General features: G+C 43.6%; 1 protein-coding gene across 2 annotated transcripts in view; it reads right to left on the bottom strand.

Annotated features, from left to right (window-relative positions):
* Positions 1-10,884, bottom strand: part of zgc:92140 (uncharacterized protein LOC447854 homolog) — a 30,028-nt gene extending 19,144 nt beyond the window's left edge. Inside the window, exon 1 of one of the 2 annotated variants that reach the window (XM_042006370.1) lies at positions 10,671-10,884. The gene's annotated coding sequence lies outside the window, so the exon portion shown is untranslated. Of the gene's footprint in view, positions 1-10,667 lie in introns of both variants that reach the window. The other variant, XM_042006369.1, reaches the window with a different exon arrangement.
* Positions 10,885-11,098: the final 214 nt, after the last annotated feature.

Genomic DNA, 11,098 nt, shown 5'->3' on the forward strand with positions numbered 1-11,098 from the left:
TCTGCCCCAAATGGAGGGTTGTTCTAACAAGGCTTCTTGGTAATATACTTCTGGAAAGCCTGTTTAGCTTTTAAATGGAGCTGCAAATGTAAGGACTGCAGCATTTGTGGGATAACCAGATGAGTTGACTATGCGGACAGCACCCATAAAAAACTGGTTAAGTCTTCTCTGCCAGTCCCAAACAGCTTAATCTGCTATTGAACCTTGTTTTAAGCTTCTGGTACTCGGGGTGTCAACAGTTTGTTGCCTGAATAGAAGCAGCTGTGAGCATGGAGTCGGCTATAGTGGTCCGTTTGGGTCATATAGTCAAAGATATAGAGAAGATGCAAAGAACGTGGTGCTGATTGCTGCACTGATAGGGTAACAGCTTTTGATGAAGGCAGTGTGATGGAGTCGGGCAGCATCTCTCTCACTGGAAAAAAGCAAAGCTTGTCATCATCAGGGGTTATCTCAAGGCAGAGAGATATCGAGATGAGATTCTGCAACCAGTGGCAATCCCATTATCTTCATAGTCTGAGAACAAATCTTCCGAGTGGAGAGGATGGAATGACCTGCCTGCAGTCTTGATCCTAAACCCATTGAACACTTGTGCAATCAGCTTGGGCGTGTAGTTCGTGCCAGTGTGACAAACACAACCACAGTGACAAATACTGGTTAAAGAATGGAATGCCATGCCACAACAGCGTGTGACCAAACTGGTGACCAGCATGGAAGGAGGTGCCAGGCTGTTGTGGCTGTGTATGATTACTCCACATGCAGTGAGGTCCCTGTTTGTAAAAGAATAAATTGTTAAATTGAAACTGCTTCATTTGAATGCTTTTCATACGGGCTGGCAGCCACAAATGATGTGATGATGACGCTTGCTCTTCAGGCCTCTACACATTTTCATAGCAGAGCAGATTCAGCTAATTAGAGACATGAAACAAGACTGTTTTGTAGTAAAAAATAAATGAGCAAAGAGGAAAAGCTTGAATATTAGTAAGTAAAAGATCAGGATATTCTACTGAGCCAGGGCTTAACACTTTTTTGCATCCTCCTACTCCTTTTGCATGTATTTTACTGTACAATGAGATGAGTACATATACTTTTAGACTTGGTGACTGAGCCTGTGTTAGTACTGCGTTCCACCAACAAGCGACTCTCTGCCACAAGCAAGACCACAGTGGGCCGTTGCTCGGTGTTGATTTAACCCACAGGACAGCTGGACTGTTCCGCTCGTCTGCTCCTTTAAGCCAAAGTGTGTCAATGGGACAAGTTTTGTTTGGCGACTCAGCAAAGATGCTCACGCCATCCAACTCCCTCTCACACACACACACAAGCTGAGCCAAGATGATCTGATAAACATGCTATATGTGAAAGGGATAAAAGGTTTAATGTGGCACACAATCATGTCAGGATCCATGCAGCTCACTCTAGATGCTTCACATTTGCAGAGTATATTCACCTAAAAAGTAGCACACAGCTCAGTTTAACATACAGTTTGCCACGATGTCAGCTTGTAAGTTTTCCAACTCTTTTTAAATGCATGTTTAGGCCGAGTGGCATCCTTAAAACAGAGCAAAATTTCAAACTGAGATGACTGCCCATGCTTGCATACCAAGAGATGGGAGGGGACCTGGTCTCATTTCTGTGAATAAGGCACTTTTACAAGACAGTTTGTCAAAGGAGGAACTCAAAAAGGACTGAGGAGGGAAATGTGCATGTACATGCTTGCATAAACACACTCTGCGCACACAGACAGAGCAGTGTGCAGTGTAAAGGTTTCTCAAACACAGAGTTGTGTCAGGGGCAGAGCAAGCAGCCACAGAGCCTGAAAAACTGGCTGAACAGAAGTGAACGAAAGAGTCACAGATGCGGGTTTTTGCCAAAAAGGTTGTTTTTTTGATGGGGGGGGTTGTATGACTTTGATTTCCCATAAGACTCCTTTAAGAGCAGAGCCTCACTGTGACAGAGAAGGGATGACTTCAGCTGTGAGGGAGATTGGTAACTCCAGGGCAGGTCTGTCAGTGAGCCGACCTGTGACAGAGCACAGATTAATTCTCTGCTTCATCATGCTGCAAAACTGAGTGCTGAGCCATACTCTCTGCACTCCTTTATAATAAAATGAAGTGCACTGAGCGGGTCAGTGCATTATGATATGCTAGCATTCACAGAGTACAGCAACTCTGTAGAGTTTTGCCAAATCCACAGAATATTCAAAGAGTGCAAGGTGTATGAGGAAAGTCATAAACAAACTGTATCCCGATGCATACACATCATGTTTGATATGCATATGTTAAATCTCTGAAAAATGAATAAAAATTACTGGAGTAAACTGACAGAACACTGGATCAGAAATTAATATGGAGAAGTACTTCCATTCTTTCGTTTCTTGAATTAATTGGATTTCCAATGGAAATAAATAAATTTTTGCAGAGGTGAGCACAGCATTAAAACAGAAGGAAAACTGCAAGCTTTAAAACTTCATTTTGTTTGTCTTCGGTCATCAGAGGTATGCTGAGATGGAACTGTGCAACATTTTTAATCTGTCATGTAACACTCCCTTTAGCTTCATTTTGCATATTACATAACAAGCCAACTGAAATGTTTGTCAGAATGCAGCCTTTAATGCAACTTGGCATGATATGAAAGGAGCTAATGTCTGAACCTACAGTAATGTTGAAGCTACTGAACAGGATTTCACAGAGATGTGAGTAGACTACTGACGTCCTGTTTGTGGCCACCACAGCTAACTGTGTGTGATGTTAGCTATGGCCCCTAACCCTACGTTATGATAGGTTAAGACCTGTTTAAATAGGAGTAAAGTTGAGGTCAACTAGGTTTTTAACAGGGATTTTGGGGTGCATTTGAAGAATAAAATGAGCACTTATCTATAAAAATGCAAATCAGAGGAATAGCACAAGAAAGGAATTGGGACTGGGCCTGTGTGTTTATTTGTATATTGAGCAGGAAAGTCATACAATGAACCTAGATCAACCTAGTTACATCATACACTGTGTTCTAATTTATTACGCATTTAGATTTTCAGTGAATAAAACTTTTAGGTTTAAATTTTTCTGTGGAAAACTTTATTGTTTTTCCTCTGTTTAGATCACTGATAATAATCTCAGACAGGTTTGACCATTAGTAGGCTTACAGAGGTTGTTCCACATTATTAAACAAGTCACAGTTTCCATAAAGTATGAGGAAAAAGAAAATAGTGCAATGCCTTGTAAAAAGGAATGAAAACACTGAATATTTCACAAAAGGTTAAGCAAGATCATTGTGATGGATGATTGTCTACCATGTCCCAACAAGGCTGTAACGTCAGGAAAGTGGTGGTGGAAGTGAGACAGTAGGCTCCTTTAGTATGCCTGAAGGTGTCACAACTTCCATCCATCCATCCATCCATCCATCCTTCCATCTTCTTCCGCTTATCCGGGGTCGGATAGCGGGGGCAGCTGCCTAAACAGAAAAGTCCAGACTTCCCTCTCCCCAGCCACTTTCACCAGCTCATCCGGGGAGATCCCAAAGCCCTTCCAGGCCAGCTGAGAGATGTAGTCGATCCAGCATGTCCTGGGTCTTCCCCTGGGCCTCCTCCAAGTGGGGCATGCCCAGAACATCTCACCAGGTTGGCATCCAGGAGGCATCCTGACCAAATGCCCGAGCCACCTCATCTAGTGTTTCTCGCTGCGAAGGAGCAGTGACTCTACTCTGGGCCCCTCTCGGATCACCGAGCTTCTCTCCCTATCTCTAAGGGAGAGCCCGGCCACCCTGAGGAAAAAACTCATTTTGACAGCTTGTATTTGCAGTCTCATTCTTTCGGTTACTACCCAGAGCTCATGACCTTAGGTGAGAGTGGGAACATAGATCAACTGGTAAATCGAGGGCTTTGCCTTATGGTTCCGCTCCTTCTTCACCACGACAGATTGATTCAGAGTCCACATCACTGCAGACGCCGCACCGATCCGCCTGTCGATCTCCCGCTCCATCCTTCCCTCACTCGTGAACAAGACCCAGAGATACTTAAACTCCTCCACTTGGGGCAGGACCTCATTCCCGACCCAGAGAAAGCACTCCAACCTTTTCCAGCTGAGGACCATGGTCTCAGATGTCGAGGTTCTGACTCTCCTCCCAGCCGCTTCACACTCAGCTGCGAATGAAGCCAACAGAACCACATCATCCGCAAAGAGCAGAGACCAAATCCTGAGGCCACCGAACCAGATCCTCTCAACACCTCAGCTGCACCTAGAAATTCTGTCCATAAAAGTTATGAACAGAATCTGAGACGTCAGCCTTGGCAGAGTCCAACCCTCACTGGAAACAAATCTGATTTACTGTTGGCAATGCCAACCAAGTTCTGACACCGGTCATACAGGGACTGGACAGCACGTACAACGGGGTCCAGCACTCCATACTCCCAGAGCACCCCCTCACACGAATCCCCAGGGTACATGGACGAAGGCCTTCTCCAAGTCCACAAAGCACAAGTAGACTGGTTGAGCAAACTCCCATGCCTCCTCTAAGACCCTGAAGAAGGTGTCGAGCTGGTCCACTGTTCCACGACCGGGACGGAAACCACACTGCTCCTCCTCAATCCGAGGTTCGACTATCTGACGGACCCTCCTCTCCAGCACCCCTGGATAGACCTTACCAGGGAGGCTGAGGAATGTGATCCCCCTGTGATTGGAGTACACCCTCCGGTCCCCCTTTTTGAAGAGGGAGACCACCATCCCAGTCTGTCAGTCCAGGAGAACTGTCCCCAATGTCCATGCGATGCAGCAGAGGCGTGTGAGCCAAGACAGCCCTACAGCATCCAGAGCCTTAAGGAACTCTGGGCGGATCCCATCCACCCCCCAGGGCCCTGCCACCGAGGACCTCTTTAACCTCCTACACTGCCCCTGCTGGTTACTCACAAGTTGTTGCTTTTGAACACATTGTATTAATTACCAAGGATGTCCACAAACAACACTTCAAACTAACAAAACTACATGTGACAGCAATGTTAACCGTGAATACGTATAATTTAAAACAACTATATTCTTAGCCTTAAAGAACAAATAAACCTAGAGAAATATCTGTTTCCAACAAGTACAGACGGTAATTTGTGAAAACTGTATGCATATCCCTGCTACAACAGCAAATATATCTGAAATTGCTATGTTGCTTTCCGATGGGAGTGCAAGATGTCGTTTTGCGGCTCTCTGTGACAGAAAAGTGTTTCAGTACAACTCCTGGACAAATCTAACATAATATTTACTTTAGCCAGACAGCAAATGCTTCACCTCTCCTCTTATTCCAGTTTAACCACTCCATCAGCTTGACAAGCCAGGGAAGCCACGCCAACACACACTGTGCTGATGGTAAAAGTTTCTCTCGAGTGGTGTGCTGTGTGTCTAACCCTCCAGTCTCTCTCTGTTGTCTGCTGTTGAGTGTCTCTTTCTTCTTTTCCACTGTTGTAATGAGATGATAAGCTGTCATGGGGGGGCCACTGTTAATATTAAAACAAAGGGAAGAAGGAGGAGACAGATCTTGAACAGGAGCGCCTCTGTTCTGTAGAATTAGACCTCAGCCTGGCCTTACTGCTGACAATAAGAGACACGCAGCACGCAGCTAAATAATGTTCTGCTAAAAAAACAACAGCAGGTTTAAGACAAGCTGTTAGCTTAGCACACATACACATTTGTAAACGGTAAGTCTTTACTCCGAGGCTGTAAAACCCAGTTGAGCTGCAGTCATAGGATCGGCATGGCTGTTACCATATCCTTACATAACTGCTGTTTTTTTAAAAAAAAAAAAAAAAAAAAAAAAGCTAAAAAGACTAAAAGAGATGGATGAAACAAGAATGAAAGCAGAAAGTTGCAAAAGAGATATTCCAGAATACCATTAGCAGCTTAACCCCAGGGACCAGTATAGCAGCCTAATAGAAATCTGAGCCGTAATGGGCCACATTTTGGTGCAGGTAGAACCAAACCATACAAAAATGGATTGTTCCAACTAATGCAGGCAAGACTTTAGGATAAAATGTGTCCTTTGAGGCCTATTAATGGCTGGCATTTGCACCACTGAGTTCTTGAGAGTGAGACAGATTCTCTAAAAGCATGAAGGCCTTGTAGCCACGGCTGTTTTATTCCTGCTGATAGTGTTTTGTTCTGCTGATTCTAATTATGACAGAGGTAAAATTAAAAAAAAAAGGTCAGAGTATGAGGCGACCGAGTGGAACGATGAATGGGAATTGTTACAGTGATATCAAAGAGGTTTGATTAATAATAAAAAGAAAAGGAGGGTCTTAAAGTCAACTTTCAGCCAAATGGTGCACAGAAAGGTGCTCCATCTTTTTTACCATCACTGCTTTTACATATAAAAGTACCTTCAGTGCAAGCACGCCTGTTCATCTTTACTACGAGACAGCTGCACGGCCAACAGAGTGGGCCTGCTTTAAGACAGCAGCCATGCAAGGTCAAACTTGTTTACGTTTTCTCACCCAGATCCTTCTGAATTGCTAACAAACCAACCCACAAGCTGTAAAAAAGGAGAATACCCACATTAATATTCATAAGTAATTACCACAACTGAAAAAAATAAATATCAGTTCATGTGCAATCGAGAAGCATGCTGCAGGATAAATGGCAAAGCTATTTCAGATGATGTGTGTGAAAGAAAATACAGCAAAGTGTTTCCCTGTTCTAGCTCTTTGTTTAAGAAGGTGCAGATCAGCCTGTGTTTCACATCTGAACATGGCTGGTGTGAAATGCACAATGTTATTCTTTTCACATGCAAATCACTGCTTTTCCCCGTAGAATAACAAACCTTCCACTCAATGCACCCATCTACAATTCTTCCTAATGACACATAACATGCAGATTTTACAATTCAACCCTGAATAAGAGAAGAAATACTTGGACATATAGATGAAAAAATACTTTAATATTAGTTTTCAGCTTACCATGGAAATAGTGAGCCATCATAAGCCACACATAGGCAAAAAATGAAATTACCTCCCACAAATATACCACAATTACCCATACACATCTATTCCTGTCATGAATTTAGTTATACTGCCAACACCCAAATACATCATATAGTTTTTGTCTCAGTCTTTTGAGATGTGCTTAATACCCATGTCCATTTATAGTTTAATGGCAGCTTTTGAAACTGTCAAAACAATATCTCTTGATTTATGATCTTGGACTTTCTCCACCTGGGAGCAGTCAAACAACCTGTAAGGAGTGTTTGCCAGTTTTAAAAGGTTAAAAAGTCTGCATTTGAAAGCTGGAAGTGTGTCTGTGAAATTACTGCATGTCAGAAATCTCCTTTCCGAGCTCAGTGGGTGAGGAGTCCTGCCCAATCTGCCAAAGATATAAATACGCAGGCACAAAAGAAACCTCCCACTGAAACATGACTTTTAATGTCTTGCTGGGTGTCACAAAAAGAAGAGCCACACAATCTCCATCTACAACTATACAATGATGCTTGTTTATGATAGAGCTGCACGATATAAGGCAAACATACGTGTGCAGGAGGGCTGGAATCCATTTCTGCATCTATGCATGCAAAAAAGCAAAAGTTCCTCTAGGTAGAATGCACACCTGTGCTCATCCCAGTTTAAGAAAAATTCGTGATATTGTGCATGTTGATACTGCAACAATAGATTTTCTATATATTATGCAGCCCCACTTTGCATTCAATTTGTAATTTACCACATATACATACCACATAGACATATGTGGTGAAAACAAGATTCAGTTAGAGCCAACTGAAGCCAAAAACATTGTCTGAAAGAAAGTAACAATGATGTTCATTTTTTATATGAAAAATGTGGATAATTTGATGATTTACATCATACAGAATAGAAAATCAGCAAAAGAGCTATTAAAGCCATTTCACTACAGTACATCTATATCTAGACAAAATGTAAAAAATAAAAATCAAACAAATTAAACTTTTATATAAATAAAATGATCATTTTTTTCCTCCAAACGTTTCAAAGAGGGCAAATAAATTATAAACCTGGTGTTTAAAAGATAAACAGTACATCTTGCTACCATCTTCACTGCAGTTTAGTTTTGTTTACACATGTGTTATTACTGTAATGTCATAATATTTTATGGTAGAGCAAAGATCACACCATTTAAAACAAATGTCACGTGTGATATAATCATCTTTCCTGGCATTAAATAAGTTACTGTTGTGTTTTTGCACATCATCAAAATGGGAAAAAGTCTAGTGTGGGAAACAGGAAAGTATTTAAAGGAAACGTCAGCACATTACACCACATACTTCACTTTTAAGCATACCCTAACACCAATCAAAGTTGTGTATTGCACAACACTTAAGAAGTCAGTGGGTCTTTGGATTTTAATGCAAAAGCTTTTTCTGAGGATTCAATTTTCCAACAGTGTTGTCATTATCAAGGTATAGGCCTGCAGCGATCCCATCCGACACAGTTTTATCCAGAGTTTAGATTGAAAGCAGATGTAATCTTCCACCTCAGAGGTAGAACAGGGATGAAGGATAGGAATACGCAATAAGAAGATGAAAAAAACAAAACACTATTACTGCACACAGACTCTGTGTCTCATTCCAACTGGACTCTGGACAAAAACTGAACTATAAACACAGTCAGGGACACAGGGAGGTGCTGCTTTATCATGTGACAGACACACGCACAACAAGCACGAATGCAGGCTTCACAGCCAATCATTGCTGATTCGAAAGGCGAGCAGTCAAAGACAGACCTAGCACAGAGGCTTCTGACAGGGGCCAGAAATGGCCCACACTCGCTAATCGGCACGTCGGCTGCAGTGCAAGCAGACACTTGGTGATGCATATACACAACACCAGAAAGAAGATAGCAAGTGCACCTTTCACGTTTGATGCCGCAACATTTGCTCAAGCTCTGGTTATCGTTCGGTCATGCAGACAGCCCAATCGTCAAGCCATGTCCTCAAAGAAACTGACAAACAGAACCTGGAGGGATCATGTTGCGATGACCTGTTCTCTGCACTGCAATAAAGACGACTCATCACACCTGACGGCACAAAGCACAAAGTCTGCAAAGCAAACACAAGCTGGATGCAAGAGACAGTCACGGGAACTCCCTCTAACACCCACAGATAGAGAAGACATCCTGGTATCCATGGTAACCCTCCACCTCTTCACACAGTGACATCACAGGTGTTGCAAATGATGACCCTGACAGGGGCCAGATGCTCATCTAAACTGCTTGTCATCAGCTGAGGGTTAAGAGGGCACAGGGCAGATAAAAGTGATGATTGGGAGGATGAGGACGATGGAAAAGGACTAAAAATAGATCCTCCTGCCTTGGAGAAAGAGAGAGAGAGGAGGAGTGAGACTTGTGTTTCAGTCATTTCTGCAAGCCAGTGGATCAAAAGGCCATATGTGAGCAATAAACACTCATGCCAAACTATGTGATAAGCAAGTTAGGGAGGCTGTGAGAGGTAGGCAGATGGAAGCAGACAGATGAGGACAAATAGATGAATCAAGCCAAAAGTAGGGGGGCTTGCAACATCCACCCACAGGATTGCTGCTAACCTATATAACCCTGATGTAAGCCGCTAGTGACAGAAGGCTATGCGACCAAACATGCTGTCTACACCATCCTAGCTGAACACCACAGAGCAGCACAGTCAACAAATAAATGTGTAGGTCAAGTGAAGTTCATCATATGCTGGAATCTACAGTAGCTAATAAACATACTGCACATTTAAAAGCAGCTACAAGGAAGTATCGGGAAACTCTTTGGCAACACTGAGTGTATAACAGGAAGAGAAGGATACGTTTTAAGTAGGAATTTTGCTAATGAGCCAGTGTATCAAATCTAATTCTGGCTGCTGTGACTTTGTTAACATTATCCAGCAGCTTTGTCTTTCCTCTAAGGTACATAAATGCAACAGACTGAATGAGGAACAAAGACAGCAATTTCTGACTTCATGCCAAAAAGCCTATAGAGAAGTTGTAGACACACGGTCTGTGCAAGCAACAACAGGAGCTGCAGGAAGCCCCTGGCTCGGTCACAGAGCCCCGCGTAGTCCTGTCCTATCCTGTCCAGGGGACTCAAGCCGCAACACCGCCCAACAGCTGCGTCCAGCTGCGTTACAAGGAGACACTAGGCGCTTTGTTTCCCACAGGGGAAAGGTAAAGCAGCAGGGCAGAGGGCGCTCAAAATGTCTCAGTGTGTACATACATAGTTGGATTTCCTCTAAAGGTTAACGGCCTCTAGCCTTGACCAGCACAGGTCCTCCCTCTGTGGAGAGTTTCCCCAGAAACGAATGGCCTCAGATATGAGAGGGAGCAGCGGGACAGGGTGGCACAGCCAACCAGGATGTGTGGAAAATTTGAAATGCGCTGAGCCAACGCTGTTCGAGTAGAGCCAGTTCAGCACACTCACACAGCCTATGGCAGACACAAACACGTCTCACTTTTCCCACTCCACTTGTGTTTTAACGCCATTAAATGAAAGAAAATGCTGCGTTATCGCCGCAGCGAGCCTCACCCGACAACAAAACATCGACAGATGCGAAGCCCCGTGAAGCTGGAGGGAGAGCGCCGGGTAATCACAGTGCACTCGGGAAACAACGAGCAAAGCGAGAAAGAACGTGGTTCTAACTGGATGAAAACGGCACCTTTGAGAGACGACAGGGAAAGTAATCCATGCTAGTACTTACTCGGATGAACCCGTTCCCCTCGGTCCACTAAAGGATACCCGGTAGGTCTTCCGGGCTGTGTGCCGGGCTGGATCTGAGCTATGGAGACTGGAGAGCTCAGAGCCTCGAAGACCGAACGTAAACTGTGGCTTGCGTCATTTCAACAGGATGCCACTATTGCGCGCAGCAATGCAGCCATCTTGCTGAGGAGTGCCCCACCAACTCACCAATCAGTGCTGGATCAGAACTGCCCAAGTATTTTGGACCCAGCAATGACAGTGATCCAGTCTACGCAGTTAAGGGTTGGATCAGAGTACTTTCAGATGCAACCAGCTGCTGAACACAAATCTCATGGTAGTTTGTGTAGAGTAACAAAATGCACTGGATTACAACAAGAGTGGAAATCTAATGGAAATACTTGTTGCTTTCTTTAGATCACACCAAAAATAAAC

Source organism: Melanotaenia boesemani, chromosome 14, assembly GCF_017639745.1.
Source record: "Melanotaenia boesemani isolate fMelBoe1 chromosome 14, fMelBoe1.pri, whole genome shotgun sequence".
NCBI lineage: Eukaryota > Metazoa > Chordata > Actinopteri > Atheriniformes > Melanotaeniidae > Melanotaenia > Melanotaenia boesemani.